Consider the following 25,595-nt stretch of genomic DNA (forward strand, 5'->3'; position numbering starts at 1 on the left):
TACATTTTTAGTGATCTCATTTTAGAAACGTTCCCTGAACAGCTCAGGTCAGAAAGGGAGAGAGCAGAGACTGGACTATGTGGGGGACTGGACTATGTGGGGGACTGGACCCAGTCCATGTGCTGGGTCAGTCTCTTCTCTGCTCACGAAATCGTGTCTTGGTTCACAGAAGCAGATTGAAGGGCCTGGTTGAAATAAACACCACAGCAGCTCCGAGTCTTCTGGGACTGAGAGGCCAACTGTGCCCTGACTTTAGTGGGGGCCGGGGGGTTAACCAAAGCTTCCAAAACGGGGAATATTTGGTCAATAAGGAAAGTGGCAAGGAGCATTCTGTTACACAAATCCCCAAACGGTGTTCACAGACGCTGAGTTCTCCGTACCCACAAGAAGGACTGAATTTCGGGCGGCGCCTGTGGCTCAGTGAGTAGGGCGCCGGCCCCGTATGCCGAGGGTGGCGGGTTCAAACCCAGCCCCGGCCAAACTGCAACCAAAAAATAGCCGGGCGTTGTGGCGGGCGCCTGTAGTCCCAGCTGCTCGGGAGGCTGAGGCAAGAGAATCGCTGAAGCCCAGGAGTTGGAGGTTGTTGTGAGCCGTGTGACGCCATGGCACTCTACGAAGGGCAGTACAGTGAGACTCTGTCTCTACAAAAAAAAAAAAAAAAAAAGAAGGACTGAATTTCCAGAGCTTTTTCTTGTGGATGATCACCTGAGCCTCCTGAACAGAATTTTTCCACAAACAAAAGTGGTCACTTATATAATTTGTAAACTCTTTAACTTATATAACTTTAATAACTTGTTAAAAATAGCAGCAGTTGTAATACTTGAATTTGGGACATTTCTCAGTCTATTAAAAGGGCTTGTAAGACTTGAGAAAAGATCGTCATGATCGTAGATGGTAGCCGTGTCCTGACATTTCTCCTTCCATGGGTCTGCCATGTATCCACATGCGTGTGTGTGTGAGGTGAATCTGAGATCCATATATAGAAACTGTTGGAATTAGTCAGTGCAGGCCGACTTTTGTAACAAACAACCCCAATATTTCACTGGCTTAGTACTCTAGAATTTATTTATTTATACATTGATGCATTTATGGGGTTCAGGGTAACTGCTTCGATATACAATGTGAAATGCTTACATTGAACTAAGTAACACATCCATCACAATTGTACTCATTTCTTAATAGTTTTGCAATGTACCATTGCATCATGCACATTAGGTGAGGTCCCCGCAAAGTTCCCCAGGGAACTGAATCAGAGGATAGTAGATTAGTATTTACAACATTTCTTGGAGATTTGTTTGCTTTTCAAGTAAGTGAGAAGGCATTTAAAATGAAATACAGCTGGCCACCCAAGGGACTGTAAGAAACTGGTCAACATGTGAAGGTGGCCAACATAGGATCTAGGCCTGCTGGACTGATATGTCCATGTGGTGCATGTCCAGTCTAGAGAATTAGGTCAACTGAAGGAGGTGGCCACTGTAGGGAGGTGGTCAGCTATGGAGGTTCTATTGTATTTTGTTAACAAAGTTTTTCCCAGTGTTTGGGTAGACTTACTTTTTCTTTTTGCATAAAGGTCTTAAGACATACACTTTTTGAAAACATTGCAAAGAATTGTGAATGGTGTAAGATTTTACTCTCCTTGCAAGCTACCAAGTTGGCCTGTCATAGTTTCATGGATTCTGGCAGAAGACATGAGATGTCTGGGTCAGCGATTTTATCTTCTTGTTCCTTGCCAGCACTTAGAGCCCTCAGTCAGTATTGGTGAATGAATGAGTAAGTGCAAGTTACTATTGTGATCCACTCTCATCAAACCCCTTCCCTTCTGTGTCCCTGTCTCACTGAAAGACATCAACATACTCTCAGTTGCTCAAATCAGAAACTAAGGGCCACTCTTGTCTCTCTCCACCGCGATGGAAACTATCATTATACACATAAAATGCCAGGCATCTAAATCATCTCCCCACGTGCCAACTCATGTTGATATGATTCTGCTGTTGCTGGCTTTGAGGATGGAGGAAGGAGCCCTGGAGTGCTGGCGGCCTCTGGAAAGCTGGAGAAGGCAAGGAAACAGATTCTCCCTGAAGCTTCTAGGAGAGACCAGCCCTGCTGACGGTGCCTCCGTTTCTGATTTCTGATCTCCAGAACTGCAAAATAAAAAAAAATCTGAGTTGTTTTAAGCCAGGCCGTTTGTGGTAACCTGTTCCAGCTGCAGCAATGGGAACCAAGTCACCTGGCAACAAGAGGGGGTCACCAGGAACCCAGCCCTCCTTGCATTTGCAGGATGAGCACAGAGGGGCTGTGAGTCTGGTGGGTGAGCATGGGCAGGGATTGGAGAGTCTCTGAAGCAATTTCTAGGCAAGGCTGGAACCAGAGGAGTGTGCTGTTCCTCTTCCACGGTACTGAGTTTCCAGCATGTTCCTTAGGGCGTGGGGACAGTTGGGGATGGAGCCTTTACGTTAGCACACAGGTGCACCTCAGCTTGATAAAACCCAACCACTCCCTGTGCTGGGAGCCAAGGATTATTCTTTCTGTTGTAGCGTTTCCAAATTGCCTCCCTTCAACATGATTAAGTTCTAGGAAGTCTGCATGAGCTCTGTTTTCCTGGCTATCTTCTGGCTGCCAGGAGAATAGCCTTTTTTCTTCTCCTCCTGGCTTCTCCCTATTGGTTCTCCAGTGGAACTTGAAATTAATGAGGATGAAAAATAACTGCAGGTGAGACTTCAAAGGCCAATGTTCTAAATTTCTAAAAGGAGAATATCAAAAGGAAAAAAGATGTTCTAGCAGTATCTGAAAGGAAGGAAAGAGAAAAACCTGGAAGCAAAATTAGAAATGAGATCAGGCAGTAGGCGTGAATGGTGGGGTGACACGGGAAGAGAAGGGGCCTTGAGGAAGAGCTTGTAACCCACTGGTGACTTATGTCTCCCGCAGAGGGGCCAATGGATGGAAATATGATGAAAAAGGGAAGTCCGGGCATTTCCCACAAACGTTAGAAAGACCTAAAAAGGGATGTGTGCTTCACCAACACAATTGATTTCTCTCTTCTGAACTTTCATCTTCTATTAGATGTCTTTCCTTAAAGCTCCACCACGTTAGAGAGGACAAATGGCTTTTGGAATTAATGCACCCTCTTTCTCCAACTTTTTGAATAGTGATTTTGCTAATTGGTGTTGCAGTCTTGGAGAATTTTCCCACAGCATGGCATCTTGGTGCTGTTTTGTTCCCTGTGCATTTGTGAAATCAAGTACATTTTTTCCACCTGATTTCAAATATATACATGGTCCTCATGGTTGAAAGGAACAGTGCTGTTGAGCTGACAAATAGTCTCGATACACAGATGTTTCCAAAACCTTGCACGTAGACATGCTCCCTGGTGCCTTTCCTCACTCACCAGAGCTTCTGTTTGCAGCTGTTTCTCAATCACTTATCAGTTGTGTTAATTATGCTTCATCAATTTGTTAAAGTTTTGTATCTGCTGTCATGTATAATTGTAACATTGTAATAAAAGCCAGAAATTTGTAGGTGATGGCAGATGATGAGGACCCAGACGGGTACCAAAGGAAGAAATGAATTTATAGATCACATCACAATATTTTTGTCTTTGAAGGGCCTTCCTTTTTCTCCTGCAAAATTCTTGTGTGTGTGTGTGTGTGTGTGTGCGTCTTGAGGACATGAGCCTTTGAAATACTTTTTCTCTGGGACGTCTCTACGATGCCAACTCTCTATGACAACTGTTGAAAACACAAACACACTAAAAAAAATCCCAAACAATAATAATAATAAAATTACTGGAAGCCAGGGTAGAGAGCAGCCAAGGCAATTAAAAGGTTCTGAATAGCACATCAGTCATTTCTGCAGTTGCAATTTCAATCATGTTGGAAATTGTCACTGTCTTGAATCCCTTTGATGAGAAATCTCTCTGGGTTCTTTGTAACTCCTCTGAAATGACTGTCTTGGACAAAACAAGTGTCATTTCTGGTTTTCCTTGGTGCGGGGAGAGATGGAATATTTCTTCCTACTCTTGAGCAGGGTGTGATTTTGCGATTCCCGTGTATGAAGCTTTGGAGCAGATGGCATCTGCGGCAAATAATTTGAAATCCTGGGGAAATTTTCTTGGGTTGTCTGGATGATGAGGACTGTGCCACCTCCAGGGAACTAGTTACTTGGAAATAAGCAGGGTCTCCAGGAGGGTACACAGCTACTTCATGCCAGGTGTCCACCCGGAAAGGGCAGATGTCAGCGTGGACACATTTAAGTGGGGAATGTTGGCTCATCTTTCAGCTCTTGGGGTTGCTGAGTTCTCAATGGACCTGCCCTATGCAAATTGGCTCTGTCCCACAACTTGAACTTCAGTGAAGTTGGCATTCAGCTACAATCATGCTGGGGTGGCGTTCAAATGAAGATACCCCTGGGGATCTTGTTCTGAGTTACTAGAGTTACTAGTCTGGAAAATAGAGCCTCTTCCAATGGGGAAATGACATCTATGTGGCTTCTCATTTGGGTTCTGGCTACTGTCACTGGAATCTGTGGTTTCTTGCAGGAGGAAACATGACAAAGACAAGCCCAGGCCCCGGCACCTCCACTCCAGAGACTTGGCCATCTGAAGATGAGAGAGGAAAAAGGACTTTGTCCATTTCTTCCTTGACCTTGGGTGGACTTATCTTTTTCTGAAGAGTGAATACTCAGTCTCCCCCTCCACAGCCTCGAGCACCATGAAAGCATGTGTCTAGTTCATCACCAGGTTTTCAAGAATCTCAAATCTTTAACAGAGAGCCTCCAATTCAGTGGCATCTTCTCCCCAGAGTTTTCTGGAGGCCCAGAGTCAGTAAGAACTGAGCCAGACATCCAGCCATGTTGCACAGACTGTGAGATTCCCAGAGCCCAGACTCTGCCTCCAGGGTCTTGTCTATGACACTCTGGCTACTTCAAAGGGCAGTGTCCTGCTAACAGAGGCCGGGCTGGGGGAGGTCTTCATGAGCAGTCCTGGAAACCCCAGAGCTATTATTAACTCGTTGGTGCAGGAAATTCCAGAACTAAAGTGCACAATGGTCTGCCAGGCAGCAGATCCTCAGCAAGTCGGGGGGAAGTATCTCCTCCACGATATCTCCATAGGAGGGGTTGTCAGACTTTTTCTGTAAAGAGCCAGACAATGGGTATTTCAGGCTTTGCTCCCCATCTGGACAACTACCCACCTCTGGCATCCTAGCCTGAGAAGGGCTAGAGGCAATACTTAATGGAATGGCCGTGACTGTGTTCTGATAAAACTTTATTTACAAAAATAAGTGGTGGGCCAGTTTTGGCCTGTGAGCTATAGTTTACAGATTCCTGGGGTATGGTAGCTCTCTTTCCACCAAAAAAAAAAAAGAAAAAAGAAAAAGAAAGAAAGGTGCTAATAAGCTTCTTAATACCTCATTGATCTAAAAGCATAATTTTATGACACTGTGGTAAGAGCAGAACAGATAGAGGGGTGCAGCTACTGGGCGTCTAATATATCCTGAATGGGGACTCAGTTCAGGTGAAAAGACTTAGAGGATGGAGAGGGTCTGGGGGTGACTTAAGTGCAGTGGTGCCTAAGGTGGGTTTTGAGGATTAATTAGGAGTCCCAGGAGATCAAAGCCAGAGGGTGTTCGGGGAATACTGGCCCGGGTAGTGCAAAGGCACCGGGACTCATAGAGTGAAGGGTGTGGGGCTGCATGTGTTCATCTGTGTCACTGCCTCCATCGAGGGGCCACCTCAGTAGCAGAGGGGGCTGGAGAGCCAGGCCAGGGTCAAGGTTAAGGGTCTCAGCATGCACACAAGAATGCGGGCTTTCTCCTGCAGGCACTGTGGAGATGAGGGGGCATTTGCGGCAAAGGACAGACATGATCAGAACTGTGAGCAAGGGAGAAGGGCAGATCCCAGACGGGTGGGGTCACTGGAGCCGTGTGGGAGCTGACACCTGCCCCAGCTGGAAGATCCTGGGTCAGCTGTGAGATCTTGGCTCCTCACCCCGTGTGCATCTGTTGTTTCCTCATCTGAAAAATGCTAGTCTGGCTACACTGCACCAAAGGACAGGGAGGCATCTCAGGGCACGATGCCTGGTGTTAGGTGTCAACGTAGACTGGCTGCAGTACCTAGTCCTTCAACCAAACCACACCCCATCCTGATGCTCCTGGTGACCATCAGTGGTCAGTTGGCTTTAAGTAAAGGAGATGATCTTTCGTAGCTTGGGTGCCCTCATCCAATTGGCTGAATGACCTTAAGGGCAAACTGAGGCTTCCTCGTGGAAGGAAAAATTCTGCTGTGGATCAAAGCATCAGCTCCTGTGCCAGGGTTTCTGGCCTTCCCTGCACAGTTCAGCCCTGCCCTACCAACCTCACAACTACGTAGAAAGCCAGTTCCTTAAAATAGATCAATCAGTCTTTACATACGCACATTTGGCATACATTTATAAAACGTGTTTGTAAAATACATTTATACACATCTTGGTAATATGAGATACATGTGTATATACACACACACGTATAAACTGATCTGTTTCTCTGATGGAATCTTGACCTATACACAAAGGCAAAACGGAGCTCTAATTGCAGTGATACATTTCATTAATGAAGTGACAGTTTGATGATATGTTTTCCGCTGTTAAGGCGGGAAAAGGTATCAGTCTGTAATGGAGAAGGTGGATCTTCACTGGGGCTTCTGTTGACACAAATACTTCGGAAATGTGCTGATCCCCCAATGCCAGCTGAGGCTGGATGAGCCCGGGCAGAGGTGTTCAGTCATGATTCCCTGTTATGAATCAAGAGGCTCGAAGGCATTGTTGGCGCTTGCCTTATTCCAACTCTGTAGGCAAGATTATTCCTCATGTACCCCCGTGGCGCTTTGTGGGCAACTCCGCTGGTATATTAGGCATTATTCACCCTTGCTAATGCGTAAGTCATCTCTCAGAGAAGTGGCTTCACAGGCTCAGAGGAAAGTTGTGAGCCTTGTCGAGTCTGAGCCTTAATCACCTGGCTTGCTTTCAGGCCAAGTGCCAGGCAGGGAGACAGCTTTCAAGCTTAATCCCTGGCAGCCTCCCAGGGCTGGATCTTTGCATAGAGAGTTGCTCTATTGAGTAGCCTCAGAATCAGCTTGTGGGGACACAGCTCAGCAAGTTCTTTAAGTTCTCACAGGCAGAATCTCTGGCGCAATTTGGTCAGTGGCCTCTGGATAGGAAGGCCCAGATTTTTGAGAACTAAGATGGCAGTGGGCAGGGAACATGGCTACTGGCAAGGCTCAGAGGGCCTGGGCAGAAGAGAGTCCTTTTGGTATCGCCATCTTGGCAAAGTACACACCATGAAATGGAAACAGAAGAGACCTGGGTCTGAGGCTTGGTTACAAGAAGGAACGTTCATGGGTTTCAGTTGCTGTTGTGGGATTCAGAGCTCTAGACTGGAATTGGAATGAGGGTTAGTCCAGATAATTAAACCCTCCCTGCAAGTTTCATCCTACAGGGCCAATGCAACTTTGCAAAGATAAAAACTGTACCGTCATTCCCAGGTGGCCCCAGAGGCTGTGCTCAGTGGTCATGTCTCTCAGCCCATACTTCGTGTTTAAGGCCAAGAGTCGAAGAAAGAAATAAACACATGACTAAAGGAAAGAAGGGAATGAATACCTTTCTGGAAAAAGATCAACCCTAAACCACCAAGGATTACAGAGGCCCTATACTCTGATCCAGTTGCTGAACCTCTGACTGGAGTTGCCAGGTCTCCTAAAGAAAAATAGAGGATGTCTGAAGAAACAGTGCTGGGCAAACCACATGCAAAAAAACAAAGTTGGACCTCCCTTTTCACCATTCACTAAAACCGATTAAAGACCTAAATGTAAGAGTGAAAACTCCAAAACTCTTAGAAGAAAACATAGGAGTAGACCTTTGGGCAAGGGGCGATCAAAAGTCTTCTTGGATAAGACACCAAAAACATAAGCAACAATGACAACAGATAGATAAGCTGGGCTTCACAAATATGACTAAGTCTTATGTTTCAAAGGGCACCATCAAGAAAGTGAAAAGACAAGTCACAGAATGGGAGAAAATATTTGCAACTCATAGTCTCATAAGGCGCTAGTATCCAGAATGCACAAACAAGCCTTAAATATCAATAATAAGATGTGTCTAAGTTTGCAATAGATATTCTGAGTGTTTTCAAGAACTGTGGTGAAGTTAGGCATAATAACCACTTTGTGTGTGGCTCCGTGCCTGGCGTAGAACTGGATGCGTGAGCAATGCCGGGGCTGCTTCCTGGGTTCCTCCCTCACTGAGAGAGGTGGGCAGACCCCACTCACCTGTGAATCCCAGGAGTCTGCATGAAATCCCACCTGTGTTTTTCAAAGCTCCTTTTGTGCTGAGAAACCCCTGTGAGTGTGATGAACTGAGAAAATGATTTCTGTTCTGTGAGGGCATCGATATACTAGAAGATTATGTCTTTCATAGCAGGGAGCAAATCTAATTTTTCTCTTGTTCTTTGATTGATTTGGGGGCTGGAAATTCTTTAGGGGGACATCTTGAATCCACAGTGTTCTGAGCGAGAAACAGACTTAGTGGCCGCGACTGGCATCGTTAGCCCAGCAAAGCAGCATTCTGAGTTGTCCTTTGCCCTCATAAATGTGTCTGTCTTGATACTCTTCTACTGGGCACAAAATGAAGAATTTCTGCTCAAGAAAGGAAACCTTAGATGAGGTGAACAGAAAGGTGTCAGACTGGGGCAGGAGTGGGGAACCTGCAGCCTTAAGGCCACGTGTGACCTTCTAGGTGTTCCAGGGGAGCCTTGACTGAATCCACATTTTCCAGAACAAAACCTTTTATTTTTATTAATGAATTTTTTATTTACCTTTTATATTTGTATCTTAATTTTTAAAGGAACATATTTAAAATACCCAAGAATAAAATAGATTTCAACAAAATAATCCTCCCAGATTGACCAGCACAGTTAGAACATTAGTAAGTCACAAGAGCTAAACTGACGGCTGCCACACTCATGACTTAGCTCTAACTCCCCCACCTGACTGCGTCACTACTGCACGAGGCTGGTTGGTGAGAGTTTATGGGGGTCGGGGACGTCAGTCTGTTATCAGCTTTTGACAGCAGTGCACTGTTTCTGTTTGAAGTGGAACGTATGGAGGGTTGCACAGCTTGGCAGCATTTTTAAATTGCCTGATTAATAGTCATCATGTCAAAGGAGACGGTGAGAACCCTGAAGAACCAAAACAGACTCTTCAGTAAGGACTGACAGCAGAGCGCCATGGCACCCTGGTGGGGGAAGTAGGTCCAGTTTTTAGAGGGTCTCTCCCGTGGGATATAGTGGGAGGATGTTTGAACTCTGCTCGCTTGTTTGTATGGAGTATTGTGAGCTGTTCTCATAGGGGAGGGGACTCCCATCTTCTTGGTGATGGATTTTGTACCTTTTGTTTGTATCCTTGGGGTCACAGCTCACCTCAGCAGGGTTGATGTGCATTCTTCAACCTTCTCTCTTGGCTCAGCTCTAATCCAACAGGTTACTTGCTAAACTTCTGTCCTTTAACTCTCCTGTGGAAAGTTGGCTCCAGCCAGCCATCTTGCCTCCACCCTGTAATTTTGTTTCAGTAAGGACTGAGAAGTGAAATACTGTCTTGTTTCAGCTAAAGATGATTTTCTTGCTTTGTGACACTGCAATATCAACATGAATGAGAGTCAATGCTCATCAGCATTACAACGTTCATTAGGATCATATATATTTTAAGTTAGAGGCACAAAAGTTTCCATTGCAGAAATCAAAAGATGAAAAGCAAAAGCAGAGACAATTCTTTCAAGCAGCAGTGAGGCCTAGAAATAATGCTGCTGAAGCAATTTATATGTGTAAAGTAGCTTATATACCTGGGAAAAAAGAAAAGCCATCCAGTCATGTAGAAATGTGGAAGAATCCCTTGTCAAAGTTATAGGAAGCTCAGGCCCCAATAACATTTCAAAGTACAAACAACTGTCTCTCTCAAGAAGAACCGTACCCGATTGGCAGCATAAATTAGCCTTCAACTTAATGACTTCATGCAAGACTCCAAAAGAAAAATAAAATAGTATTCAATCGCATTCGATGGATCAGCCGATACTCTCCCTTGGTGTGGGTTTTATACTTCATTTGGGTCATACCAGAACATTTCTTTGCTATGAAGAGTTATGGACTTTGGGCACTCTTGCAAACAGAACATGGGGGATAAATATCTTCAATAACTTTCAAGATAAGTGTTGTGAAGTTGGGCTTAATTTGGTAAATTTAGTGAGTGTGAGTACAGACAGTGCACCTTCTAAGACAGGAAAACAGGAAGAGTTAATTGTACAGATAAAAATAGTAAGATCCAGATGCTCTCATTCCTTTTCATTGTATCTTGGTTCAGCAAAATCTCTGTGCAAAAGCTACTATTTTAAGTGACACTTTGAAACAAGTTATAAATATTGTTAAATGTACTCATGTAAATGCAACATGCATGGCCAGTTTCCTAATATGCTAAAGTTAAACAAGTATGCAGTGTGGATTTGCCATGTCATTCTAAAGTGCATTGGCAATGGCAGGAATGGGTGTTAGCCAAAATTTTTATCTCCGTAAGAATAGATAGTTACATTTTTTGAAAAAGAGAATCAGCAATATGAATTATTAAAAGAAGATTTCCATAGGAAATGCTCACAGCAGCATTTCTGTGAGATGCCATGTCAAATCAAAGTGACCTGACGATTTCTTTGCAAGGTAAAACTAAGTCTATGTGTAATACGTGGCAAAAACCCCAAGCATTGGTATCAGATGAATGGATGAAGTTAGTAAAGAGGCTGAGCTCTGGGGCTTACACCTGTAATCCTAGCACTCCGGGAGGCCAAGCAGAGGATCACTTGAGGTCAAGAACTGTGGACCACCCTGAATAAGAGTGAAACCTAGTCTCTACTACATATAGAAAAGATTAACTGGGTGTGGTGGCATGTCCCAGCTACCTGGGCACTTGGGAGGCTGAGGCAGGAAGATCACTTGAGCCCAGGAGTTTGAGTTTGCTGTGAGCTATGATGACACCACTGTACTTTAGCCCAGACGAGAGTGTAAGACTCTAAAAAAAAAAAAAGAAAGAAAGAAAGAAAGCAAGGAAAAGATGAATGGATGAAACTGTGGTACATTTATACAATGGGACGTTACCCGGCCCTGAAAAAGAATGACATCAAGCTATGTGTCACAGCTGGAATAAACCTGAGGTGCATTAGAATAAGCCAGATACCGAAAGAAAAATGTCATGTGAGGCTACTTGTATGTGGCATTAAAAAGTTCAATATACAGAGATAGAGAACAAAGCAGTGGTTACCAGGTGCCGAGGGAGGAGGCGAGGAGGAAATGGGGAGCTGTGGGTGGCAGGGTTCGATGCAGCAGACCTGTGGGACAAGGAGCCTGGAGAGCTGATCCTCAGGGCAGGGCTGCTGGGTGCAAACTCGCAGTGCTCCGGCTCTGTGCTGCGTAACAGACCTCAGCTGCTCTTGCCATGGGACAGCAGCAAAATGGATAACTACGTGAGGTGGACCTCTTACTTCAGGATTGTAACCTTTTTACCGTCTATATGTGTCCCATAACATCATGTTGAATTCCTTGCATACAAAAGCAAATTTATGTTTTAAGGAAGGAGGCTTCACATTTTGGCGATTGTAAATTGAGCTGCAATAAACAGTCTAGCGCAAATGTGTTTATGATAAAAGGATTTTTTTTCTTCTAGGTAGATGACTGGTAATGAGATTACAGGATCAAATGCCCTCAATCCAGGACTGGATTAACAAACTGTGGTATATGTACACCATGGAATGCTATTCAGCCACTAAAAAAGATGGAGACTTTATATCTCTCATATTAACCTGGATGGAGGTGGAACACATTCTTCTTAGTAAAGCATCACAAGAATGGAGAAGCAAGAATCCTATGTACTCAATTCTACTGCGAAGGCAGCAGATGAGCTAATACAAGGTGGGGACAGGGGAATGAGCAAGTGGGGAGAGAGGAAGAGGGAAGGGGAGGTCACGGAGTACGGCACACCTCTTGGGGGCAGGACACAAGTATAAGAGGGACTTTATCTGACAAATGCAGTCAGTATAACCTAATTCTTGGTACCCTCAATGAATCCCAAACAATAAATAAAAAAATAAAGGAGATCTTCTTCTCCCACCCCGGCTCCCTGCCTCCAGGCCAGCGAAGGCTCATGTGCACACACAGCAGGAAGGCGGCTGTCCACAGGCTGGGGAGGGAGCCCTCTCTGGGAACCAGACACACTGGCACCTTGGTCATGGACTTCCAGCCTGCAGAGCTGTGAGAACACAAACTTCTGTTATGCCACCCTGTCTGTGGCATTTTGTTACATTGCCCCAGTGGTAACTAAGACAGACCAGGAGCTTTAGATCAGACAAAACTAGACTGAAATTCTTGTTCTTCCTCTTGCTGAGTGACCTTGGATACATTTTTTAATCTTTCTGAGCTTGGTGAGTCACACAGGATTAACACACCTTGTTGGAAGGTTTGTTGTTAGGGTTAAAGATAACATTCGGTCCTGAATAAAGAGCAGGTTCCATTCAGCTGTAGAATATACCCCCTGACAGCCTCCTTGCCTGAAAAACAATCCTTGCCCAGTCCTTATGTTTTGAAACAACTAATATTTTGTCATTTGCAAGGTGTGTGTAAAGGGGACCATATTCCAAATTCAATAGCAGTTTCCTATTTACTTTTTTCATAGGAAGCTTTCAGCACAGAATTCTCTTGGGAAGAAACCAGTTCCCAGCCCTATTAGTGTGGGTGAACAGGTGGTCATGACCAGTCAAGACGTCCCAGCGAGGCTCTGAAGACCTGGGAGCTTGCAAATAGCCTGACCTCTTCCCCTTGCACCCAGCCAAGAGAAATGCATTTTTGCTCCAAAAGAAAATGCTTATGAAAGAGCTTGAATGTTTGCTTAAATACCGTGAATGCTTTTATTCTAGACGCAGGCAACCAATGTTTAGCTAGACACTAAATACCCAGTCTAAGGTGAGTTTTTGTGGAGGTGCCAAAGGCACTGAGAATTAGGCCTGGAGACAAGGTGTGACTTTTAGGTAGACTGGGGAGGGTGTGTGTGGAAGGGTCTTTGCCAAACTTGATTTTTTTGAGGACAAGTCTTGAAGCTGCTTTTGCAACAGTCCAAACTACTGGCACTAAACATTCTGAAAAACTTTGGGTTTTGAATTTCTGCTGAGCCCAAATTTTCACAAGCTTGGTAGAGTCACTGCCTTCTTGGGTCCCAGGCCTGGTTCCATATTTCAGTGTCCTAAACAGCCACTCGGCATGTGGAGAGATTCCAGAAATCTTTTGTGATTTTAATAGCTTGGATTCTGAAGGGAGGAAATGGGAAATTGGAGGACAGTTTACATTACCCGTAAATAATACTGACGTTCGATCTGTCAAAAAATTTGGACAACTTAGAACGAACCTAATCTAAAATTACAGGTAAGCTTCCTTCCCTTTCTCACGCAGAGGGACAACTGTGTGTAGCTGAGTTTTCTGTCTCCATTCTGTCCTGGAGTCTTTTGTCCAGTGCTCAGAATGACAGGCTCATCCGCATTCCCGAGGGGCCTGCCCAGTTGTTGACATCTTGACTCATTCACCTTTGAGGATTCCAAGTTCAACACAGGCTTTCTCAACCCTTGGTGAACTTCCTGGGCAGTCAAACCATGTGTGGAGAAGGTGGTCAGTAAGAACACGTCCTGAGAGCTTGACAACATTTATCAATCACCAGTGTGAATTTCCCATCCACTAGGAAGGCTTCGATGTGTTGTTCCTTTAGAGTCTCTTGGGCCTAATCCTGTGTCTAGAATCCCGGCATCGGTTCCAGTCCAGAGAACATGAGGCTGGGACCCCTCAGAGGCACCCCACATCCTATGGGAAGTGACAAGGAGCCTCACTCAAAAACCCACATTGGGAGACCAGCCCTGGAGAGGAATTTCCTGAAGGTGTAGTTTCCTTCTCATTAAATAGAGTTTTAAAAGTTGGTTATCTGATAACTGGCAGCAGAATTCTTCTCAAGGAGGACATTGCCCTGGTTTTCAGAAGACACCTGCAGGAAAAGATCCTGAGAGTCTGAGCACTGAGGGCTCATCTGACCTGGGGGCCTGTGTGTGTGTGAGCACTGAGGGCTCATCCGACCTGGGAGGGCCATGGGTGTGTGAGCACGGAGGGCTCATCCTACCTGGGGGCCCGTGCGTGTGTGAGCACGGAGGGCTCATCCTACCTGGGGGCCCGTGCGTGTGTGAGCACCGAGTGCTCATCCGACCTGGGGGGGCCGTGGGTGTGTGAGCACCGAGGGCTCATCCGACCTGGGGGGGCCGTGGGTGTGTGAGCACCGAGGGCTCATCCGACCTGGGGGGGCCGTGGGTGTGTGAGCACTGAGGGCTCATCTGACCTGGGGGGGCCGTGGGTGTGTGAGCACCGAGGGCTCCTCCGACCTGGGGGGGCTGTGGGTGTGTGAGCACTGAGGGCTCCTCCGACCTGGGGGGCCGTGGGTGTGTGAGCACCGAGGGCTCCTCCGACCTGGGGGGGCCGTGGGTGTGTGTGAGCACCGAGGGATCCTCTGACCTGGGGGGCCGTGGGTGTGTGAGCACTGAGGGCTCATCCGACCTGGGGGAACCGTGTGTGTGTGTGTGTGTGTGTGTGTGTGTGTGTGTGAGCACCGAGGGCTCATCGACCTGGGGGACTGTGGGTGTGTGAGCACTGAGGGCTCCTCCGACCTGGGGGAACCGTGTGTGTGTGTGTGTGTGTGTGTGTGAGCACTGAGGGTTCCTCCGACCTGGGGGTCCATGCGTGTGTGAGAAATGCTTTGTCAGAGAGAAGAGAAGGAGGAGGGGATGGGGAGGGGATAGGGAGGGAGGAGACGGGGAGCCCAGGGGTGGAGGAAGCCCTGCCGTGGGAGGGGGCCGGGACAGGAGCTGGAAGGCCTGCTGACCGCGGCTGGGCCGTTTCCCTGACCACTGCCTTCTCCTTCGCGGGCTCCTCTAACTGCCAGTCTTCAGGAAGGCCTGTTCCCTGACAGGTGCTCCTCGCCCGTCAGATCGTTGTGGTGTGTGTGTGCCTGTTCATGTGCATGTCTGCCCACATGTGTCTGTATCCGTGCGTGCTTGTGTGTGCACACGCGTTCACACGTGTCTGTGTATCACATAGTCACGTGTGTGCTCGGACTTGCACGTGCACGGCTCTCCGTGTGTGGGTGTGTGGTCAGTGCACCATGCTCAGCTGTGCATGTGTTCATGTGTGTAAGGCAGAAGGGGCTATGTGGGTCCACACAGGTCAGGACACAAACCAGCACGTACTGGGGGACACATGCCCCCTCCACTCCCCAGCACTTGGTTGGTGAGGCCATAACCTCTGGAGCCATTGGAAGTAATGGTAAGGGCTTCCGGATAACTCTGCTTTACTCAGGGACTGAGTCCTGTGTTAATCTCACCCCAAACACCCTCACAGGCCTGGCACCGTGGCTCACGTCTGTAATCGCAGCACTCTCGGAGCCTGAGGCAGATGAATTGCCTGAGCTCAGAAGTTGGAGACCAGCCTGAGCAACAGCAAGACCTTGTCTCTACTAAAAATAGGAAAATTAGCCAGGTATTGTGGCAGACACCTGTAGTCCTAACTACTCGGGAGGCTGAGGTAGGAGGATCACCTGAGCCCAAGAATTTGATGTTGCTGTGAGCTATGATGCCCCTGCAATTTACCAGGGTGATAATGAGACTCTATCTCAGGAAAAAACAAAACAAAAAAAAACAAACAAAAAACACCCTCAGAGACAGATGACACACCCAGACCACTGTTTACCTGTGGACCTGCCAAGTTGATGTATGACATTAACCATAACACCTGCAGAGCAGTCCGCAGAGGTTTAGGCTCAAGGCAGTGACCCTCTGACTGACACTGCTAAGGAAATGCCTGTATTTTATAAATGGCCTCTGCTCTGTTTATCTTGTAATTAAAACATACTTCATTATCAACTGTGACTCCAACTGGACTAAAACACTAAAAAGTGATGGTAAAACCATAAATTCAATAGAGGAAAATATAGGATGCTATCCTGGGTCCTAGGGATGGGGAAAAAATTAGTGAACAAAAATGTAAAAGCACGTAAGCAAAAACGTCAATAAAATGTTGTTGCTCTTGAGGAACCCACAGATAACAATAGAGAAAGCTGACAGATTCACAGCAGGTGTCAGGCCGCAGAAAGATCTGTCCAGAGCTGAAACCAAGGAGGGCTGTCTGAGAAACACCTAAACTGAGCGTGCTGTTCTCAGCATCTTAGAAAGTAAAGTTGAGACATTTCAAAACATTTATTAATTCATGTAAAAGAACAATAATGAATTTATTACATGTTGATATAAATAGCATATTTTTTATTTTAACAAACCCTGCATTTTTAAAGACAAATAGTCTAATAAGAACAGAAGCATTATTTTATATTTTTTCAACTCTCTTTTAATGGCTGGTTTAAGGTTTAATGGCTGTCGGCTGCATCTGACAACTGCCTGTGTTCAGAGTTGCAAGATCACGCGTTGCAAAGCTCCTGGAAAACTCCACTGACTACTGACAGAGCAAGAGCGGAAATGGCAAATAATGTCCCAGTATTATCAAAACAGCTCTGACCTCACGGAGTCCCCGGAGGGGTCGCTGGCCTGGCCACACTTTGGAACCTAGGAGCATTTGCTTTTCTGAAGATGTAGCACCTGGATTCTAGGAGCCATTCAGAGCTTGATTCTAGAACCACACATCTAGTGTTCTGGGGTGTAGGGTTGAAGTCTGGCAGAGATCTTAGTGCATCAGCCTAGAAATGGGGGGCAGGGGAAATTGAGGTGGGCTGCATGATTGCACTTTATTTTAGTGTTTATTTGTATCTTTTTATTGCTCCTCTCATTGACTACAGGAAGCAGGCTACAGCTGGCTCATTGATTTTACTAATTGCTTAGTGAGTACTTCCTATGGATAGGTGTTTTACTAGATAATTTCTCTTGCTAAAATTAGCTTATCCTTTGCAAGTTGCTACCTCTTAAGGTAACAAAGGGGGGTTTGGAGTCAAAAGAGTAAAATGTTAATGGAAATTTGAAGGTGCTGGTGAGCCCTTAAATTGTTCTGATAGTTGTAATCTATCTTTCTGATAGTTGTAATCTTTCTTTCTTGTAATCCGTGGTACCCAACCAGTCTTGTATAATGGGGAGAATTTCTAGCTTAAGTTTATGTGAAGTAAAAAAATATAGCTACCTGGGGTGGTGCCTGTGGCTCAAAGAAGTAGGGCGCCAGCCCCATATGCCAGAGGTATGGGTTCAAACCCAGCCTCAGCCAAAAACTGCAAAAAAAAAAAAAAAAAAGTAGCTACCTGTTGGAAATCTGCTTTTCACAACCAAGACACCCTCCTTGAAGACCCCATGGGATTATGTGTGACTCATTCATGGTTTTGGTGGTCTTCTCAGGCACTGCGCTAGGTGCTAGTGAGCAGGTATCATTTGAAAAGTGAATTTAGAATAATGAAGTACGAAGAAGCAGTTACCCAACTTGAAGACTTACTGTGCAGCTATAACGATCAAAACTGTGCAGTCCTGGTGGAGTGTAGACCACAGAGAGGTCAGTGGAGCAGAAGAGAAAATGCAATCGGCTGATTTTTGACAAAGGTTCAAACAGCATTTTGTTGAGAGGATAGGCTTTTCAACAAATGCTCATGATGAAGTTGAACATCAATAGGCCAAAAAAAAAAAAAAAAAATTAACCTACCTCTCAAACCTAGTGCAAAAATTAACTCAAAATGGATAATATGGATAATAGCTAATGTGGAACAGAAAACTCTAAAACTTTTAGAAAAAGAAGACAGAATAAATGCTTAAGGTACTGGCTTAGGCAAAAAGTTCTTTCTATCCCCAGCTTTATCGAAGGATAATTGACAAAAATTGTACATGTTAATAAAACGAAAAGCATGTTTGTGTAATTTTGCAATTGCCAAATGTTGACAACAACGTACCCTCAGAGGTGACCATTAAGGATATTATGCGGCCTCCATGCAATGGAGTAATTGTGCTGAAACAAGCAAGCAGTGTGTGGCTTTGATGGCCAGTGAGGAAAGAGTTCTAAGAAGTAGTGTTAAATCAAAAAGGAAGGTACGGAGCAGGTTCATAGCATGCTACCCTTTGTGCAAAAAGGGACGGTGGTGGTGAGAGTACGTACATGCCTGAAATTGCCTAATAATCTTTGAGGAACATAAAACCATGTGCTGACAGTGGACACCTATGGGCCCTGGGCAGGAATCACTTGCCTGTGGAGCAGGGGTGGGAGGGAAATTCTCAGCTGTATACTTTCTTACACCTTCCTTTTGATACCATGTAAATATATTACCTGTTCAAGCATTAAATATGTTTAAAATAATACAAAGCAAAATAAAACCCAGATGGAAAGCAACCCAGTCCCTTTTACTGACACCTCTTCGTTTTTCTAGGCAGGGAAGAGCCCTGCCATAAACCAAGGCAGTCCTGCCGCTGTCGTTAATGACTTTCTAGTTTTCACAAATACCACATTTAATGACCATAAGTGTGTAACTATGATAAATGGGGAAAGGCACCAACCCAAATTCTCACTATTTGGCTCAGCAAAGCAAACCTATGTCGATTCATGTTTTTTCTCTTTGTCTTGGCTTTCAGGAGAGGAACACAGAGGCCAAGTGTTCGGAACTGTTGGCAAGAGGGTAGAAGTCTAACTGTTTTCTTTGGAAGGGTTTTGCGTGCTGTGAACATGTTTTGAGAGAGTGCTGAGTGTGCACATCCATTAGGCTGGGCCCCAGGCTCCCCAGTTAAGCCCCTATAGGAAGCAGATGCTGGTTAGCCCCCAGGGCGGCCTGGCTGGCAGCAGCCTTCCGGAAAGCTGTCAGTTCACGGGGTAAAGAAGGCGCACTGTGGCTTTCTAAGTGCGGGTGAGGTGTGGATGTGGGTTTTGCAGACATCTTAGTCAGAAAAGGAAAGGAGAGGATTGGGTAATGAAAAGGCATCATTTTCAAAATGTTTTAAGAAAGACACTTCTCATACTGTGACCTAGTTTAACTAGTGAGGAGACAAAAGTCTGACACGTTCCCTCCTGTGCTCACCTTCTGGCAAATACAGCAGCCCCTTCCCTGAGGGGACGCATGGCGAGAACTCCGGGGATTCCTGAGTCACAGGCAGGGCCGGTCCCCATGTTTTCTCCTTTACGTATATGTGTATGATAAATTTCCATTTATAAATTAGGCACAGTAAGAGATTAACAGTAACTAGTAATAAAATAGAACAGTTATAATAATATATTGGAATAAAAGTTACATGAAGGTGGTCTCTTTCGCTTTCAAAGTATCTTAAGATTTTTGGACTGGTTGACGTTGGGTAACAGTAACCATGAGGGTGTGACAAGGGATAAGGGGGGACGGACACCAGCATCCCAGCTCTGTACCTGCAGCTGTCTTGCAGTAAACTAACTCTCCAGGGCAAGTCCCAGACCTCCTGTCTTGGGCCAGCTTCCCTGGTGTCCCCCTGTTCAGTCCTTCAGCATCCTGTACTTGGCTTAAGGCTCTGCCATTGCCGTCTTGACCCTTTTACTTACTGAACAAAGGTTGCTACATTTTCATTTTGCAAGGGTTCCCCAAATGATGTAGCCATTCTTCACTTACCTCGTGGTGCCTGAAACCAGAATTCCACTGTAGCCTTAAAAAAGAAAGACCTGTCAGGTTGAATGTATTTTAAAACAGAAGTCTGCTATTCTTGAATTTGATTTCATTTTAAAGAATAAAATGAAATGGGAGGAGGGGTGCGGGGGCTCTCGTGGCACTGCCCAACACCCTGGGAGCAGTGACACAGCAGCAGCAGGATGTGCTGGAGGGAGAGGCATAGAATAGCAGGGCAGAGCGGGCAGGGGAGGCAGGGGAGGGCGGATGCCATACCCAGTAGGATGGTGGGGGAGTGGCCCAGAGCTGCCCTAACAAAACACCACAAACTGGGTGAATTAAAACAATGGGAATTTCTTCTCTCACACTTTCAGAGTCTAGAAACCCAGAATCAAGGCGTCAGCAGGGCCATGCTCCCTCTGGAGGCTCTGGAGAGAATTCTTCTCTGCCCCTTCCAGCTTTTAGTGGCTCTGGTGCCCTTGGCTTGTGGCCACATCACTCTGGTCTCTGCACCCACCTTAGTCTGGCCTTCCTGTCTCTGTCTTTCTATGTGTCTCCTCTTCTCACGGGGACACAAATCATTAGATTTACAATGTACCCTAAAACTAGGATATCTTGTCTTGAGACCTTTAACTTAATTACATCTGTAAAGCCCCTATTTACAAATAAGTTTGCCCTTATAGGCTGCCCATGAACATGGATTTTGTGGAGACGCCATTCAATGCAGTGCTGTGGTCAGGGCAGGCCTCAGTGAGAAGGTAAGGTGGGGAATGTGCTGTAGGGGGTGTGGGGGTGAGCGGGGAAGCTCTTGGGCAGGTGTGCTCCAGACAGAAGCTGAAGTGGGGGGGGTCCCTTGGTGGCAGGAGAGGAAGGGCGGGGGCAGGTGTCATGTAGGGCCTTGGAGACCATTGTTGTGAGGCCTGTGCACTTGGCACTGAGTGACAGGGGGCCTGAGAGGAGGCTGGCTCAGGAAGACAGGAGCCTGTGAGGGTGAGGATAATGAGACGTGGTTGGCTCCTGGGTGTAGTTCTGTAGTTTGGAGGAAGGGCCAGCAGAATTTCCTGAATAATTAGAGGTGGGGAAGGAGAGAGTGAGAGCACAAATGGAGAGTGACTCTGGGCCTGGCGCTGAGCATCCAGAGGATGGTGTGCGAGCAGGACTCAGCCTGCAGTGAGCTGCAGTGGTCCTGGCGTGGAGCTGCCACTGAACACACATGTGGTGACTCAGAGCCAGGCCGGGCTGGAAGCCTAAATTGATGGGTGAGTGATGTTTGCTCTTTATTGGCTTCTGCTGGGGGTTAGTGTCCTGGTTCACAGATGGAAAAGGGTGGGATGGGAGTGAGAAAGAAGAAGAGAGGAGGTGGTGGGGAAGGAGGAGGGATGGACCAGGGCCACCCCCAGCATGTTACCATAAAGGCGGAGTGGGGATGAGTGAAGGGGCTTCCGGAATCAGATAGACCTGAGCCTCAGTTTCCACAGCTATGAAATGGGGTTAGTGAGAGCAATCCAGCCACAAAGACAAGACAATGACAGCCGCTGACCTTTGTGGTTCTCGGGATGTGCCAAGTGCCGAGCACGTCACAGGTGTAACTTGTCTGGCCCTCATGAGAGCTAGGCGGTTGGTCGGCCATTCTTTCTACGTGGGAGCTGAGCAGTCTGAAGCACAGAGAGGTTCAGAAACTTGTCCCAGATCACACAGCAGAAAGGAGCTAGTGTTGACTCACTGGGGCCTGTGCGTTTCACCCCAGGCTACACCTGCATGCTTCTCTGCTTGTGTACTTGGCACACACCGAGGACGTGAAAGGAACAGGCACATGGCTGGCTCAACTCCGTGTGTGTGTGTGTGTGTGTGTGTGTGTGGAGATTTCCCACCAAGCACCGGCTTTGAAGATCCATCTCACACAAATGTCACAAACTGCCCTGTGAGTGGGCGGTTCCAGAGATGAAGTTGATCAAACACTTGGAACAGACAAAAGGGGCTCCAAGTTGCAGTGGGAGTGGGGAGGGATGTGCCTGCCATGCTGGAACACACAGGCATTGCTGAGCTACTCCCGACCTCTAGGCTGGTGCAGGGAGATGTTAAAATAGATGTAAAAATATTAATGTGTGTCTGTGCCCAGCATGCAGACAAGGAGTGAAGGGACCCCACTCCTCGTGTCTCCCCTAGGCCCTATAAACATGTCTCCCCCAGGCTGCTCCGCACCACTCCATTTTTCTTTTAAAAACAAAAGTAACTGCCAAACCAAACAGCAACAACCCCAGACCCCACAGTGTCATTTTCTGAGTAGAAAATCAGAAATTCATTATGAAGCAAGTGGGAAGTTCAGAAAAGCATAAAAAAGAAAATACAAATCTCTGGATACTCCTCCATGGACATTGACATTTTGGCCGATTTTCTCCCTGGCATTTTTTTCTGTGGGTCCATGTTCCATGGTGTTCCAAAGCTGGGCTCATGTAGAGGGCATCTTTTTATATTGTTCATTTTTAACTTAATATGCTTTTATGATGAAATTCCACTTTGGAAAAAGTGAAATGATTGTAACTAAAATGATTTTTATGAAAAGAATTTTAATTGACCATATTATATTGAATCATATATCATATCACATCATATCAATCATATCAGATAATTGATATAACCATTTTACCACTCTTGGGTTTTTAGGTTGTTTCCATTATTTATTTTTATGATAAATTATGCTTCAGTGAACACCCTGGCAAACACATCTCACAGGGCATTTCTTAAATGTGTTGCTTTGGGTAATGTTTCTCCAACTTTCTGCCAAAATGTGCGCCTAACAGGAACGTAGAGTTTTTCAATTTTTTCTTAAAATTGTATGAAGATGTTGCTTTCTTCACCAGAGTGGACTGGTTAGTTTTACTATTGAATAATGTCTTCAATTCTGTGTATGTCGTGAGTCACATTTATTGACTTGAGTAAGTTGAACCATCCTTGCATCTCTGGGATGAAATGCACTTGACTGTGGTGAATCTTCTTTTCAACGTACTGTTGGCTTTGGTTTGCCAGCCATCTGATCATCTCAATAGATGCAGAAAAAGCACTCAATAAAACCCAGCATCTCTTCATGATAAAAATCCACAAAAAACTTGTCATAGAAGGAACATATCTCAGAATAATAAAAGCCATATATGACAGACTCACAGCCACCATCACACCAAATGGGAGAAGTTGAAAGCATTCCCCCTGCGAACTGGAACAAGACAAGGATGCCCCGTTTCACACTTTCTATTCAACATAGTACCAGAAGTCCTAGCCAGAGCAATCAGGCAAGAGAAAGAAATATGGGGCATCCAAATCAGAAAAGAGAAAGTCAAACTATTACTGTTTGCTAATGCTATGATCTTGTATCTAGAAAACCTTAATTCTACAAAATCACAGGATATAAAATCCACATACAAAAATCGTCATTAGTATCCAAAAATGCACTAATAATGCTTCAGCTGAGAATTAAATAAAGAACTTAGTCCTGTTTACGGTAGCTTCCAAAAAAACCCCAAAGTCTAAGAATATATTTAACCAAGGAGGTAAAAGATCTTTATAAGGAAAACTACAAAAGAAATTGTAGACAACACAAATGGAAAAACATCTCATACTTGTGAATCAGAAGCATCAATATTGTTAAAATGACCAAAACAACCTATGGATTCTATGCTATTCCTATCAAAACACCAAAGTTATTTTTCACAGCATTAGAGAAGAAAATCCTTAAATTCATATAGAACCAAAAAGAACCCAAGTAGCCAAAATAATCCTGTGCGTGAAGAACAAAACTGGAGGCATCACATCGCCAGACTTCAGATTACACTACAAGCCAAAACAACGCGGTCCTGGCAAAAAAGTGGACACACAGATTAATGGAATGGAATAGAGAACCTGGAAATAAAGACATTCACATAAAGCTAACTGATTTTTGACAAAGAATAAAATGTCTTCAGTCACTGATGAGTTAAATGTCCTAATTCTATCCCTACCCCCATTCAGTACAATGGCTGTCTAGGGAGATGTGTCCCAGGAACATTGGGCCTTGGGTCTCACCTGGTACCCCCCACCTTACACTTCAGGGAGGACCATGCACTGGGCTGAGAAATGGTCTAAGCAGAGAGCTGAGAAATGGAATTGCAGGGTTAATGGTGGGAAACTTTTAGAGATTCTTGGTACATATTTCTGTTATATATAACAAAAAAATTCCACATGTATGACAGTATAGAGAATGAAATTACAGAAGAGTTAAAAGAAAATGTGGATGAATACTGATCTAATTTTAGGGCAGAGGAATTGCTAGACATAGAAACCAATGTAACAGGATAATTAAAAAAAGTATTTGACTACATATCCAAAGACGATGCTAAAATTAAAAGGTAAACCAGAAATTGCTATTTTCTCAGTGTATATATTAATATGTGAGGGCTGTTCAGAAAGCATCCAGCCATTGTTAATACTGTTTTCATATTAGATGGTGGGATACTTTGTGGACAGCCCTCATGTAATCTCATATGTGTATATAAACATGTGTGTATCTAAGGATCCATCTCTTTAAGAAAGAGCCCTTTCAATGGAAATTAACAAACCACCAACACCCAATGAAAGAAGGAGCAATTAACGTAATTATAGATGATGACAAGAAGAAATAGAAATGGCTAATATGCATATGAATAACAGAAAATTCAGCTTAACTAGCAATCCAGAAAGTGTTAAGACTAACACTTTCGCCACTTCACCCCGTGTTTTGGCAAATAATCATAAAAATGGCCACAGCCAGGCCCAGCAAGGGATGGGGGAGCATTACTCGCCCTTGCTGCCTGTATGAAGCCTGGTGACTCCCAGCCCTGACTCCTCCCTCAGGCCCAGGTGGAAATTCCTTTTCCTTTGTCTGAACCCCCGTAACAGTGTCTAGGGCTGTCTTGTAGCAGGTGCCTCCCTCCATCAGGCCTCATCTCAGGGGCACCTTCTCTCACAGCCTCCCACCTAGCAAATACAGACTGTTTTGCTTGGTAATATTGATACTAAAACTCAATATAGATTTTTCAATTTAGAAATAAAGAACACAGTGTTATCAGATCCATTCTGCACTAGGTACAAGGGCCACCTGGACACTGAGAGTACTGCAGTGGGCAGAGCAGACAGGTCCCTGCTGTCACAGAGCCGATGGGCTGTCGGGGAGACAGGTGCTAAACAAGCAAGTAAATAACTGAACACCTGGGTGGGTCCAGCATGAGGGTACTGGGAGAAAAGACGGGCAAGGAAAGAGAGTGATAGGCCACAGGTGGGGGGCTGTGAGAGAAGGTGCTCCCAAGATGAGGCCTGATGGAGGGAGGCAGCTGTGGGAAGCCCAGGAATGGCCTATACCAAGGCCCTGTGGCAGCGGTGCAGGGGGACAGCTTAGGGCTCAGGAAGGAGGCTGGTTCAGCTGGACCGCTTGGGGACAGGGAACCTGGTAAAGTGCCAGCAGGAAGGTGGCTGGGTGAGAACATGCCAGTGAGGTTTGGGGTGACATGGGGCAGGCCTCTGGGCTGACAGGTTTTAGGCTGATGTCATGGTCTGACTTATATATATATTTTTACTTGAGATAACAAACACACACAATAAAATTCACTGTTTTAATCATTTTAAAGTGTATAATTGAGTGGTTTTTAATATACTCACAATGTTGTACAGCCATCACTACTTTCTAATTTCAGAACATTTTTAGTCACTCCCAAAAGAAACTCCTAAACTCTGAGCATGCACTCCCCTTTCTCCCTGCTGAGCCCTTAGCAGCCACAATCTACTTCCTGTCACCTAACTTGGGTATTTCATGTAAATGGCATCCTACAGCAGGGGCCTTTTGAGGCTGGCTCCTCTCACTCAGGACTATTTTCAAAGTTCATTGACATCATGGTCTGTGTTTGTACTTCACCCTTTTT

The sequence above is a fragment of the Nycticebus coucang genome, chromosome 16 (assembly GCF_027406575.1).
Source record: "Nycticebus coucang isolate mNycCou1 chromosome 16, mNycCou1.pri, whole genome shotgun sequence".
Classification (NCBI taxonomy): domain Eukaryota; kingdom Metazoa; phylum Chordata; class Mammalia; order Primates; family Lorisidae; genus Nycticebus; species Nycticebus coucang.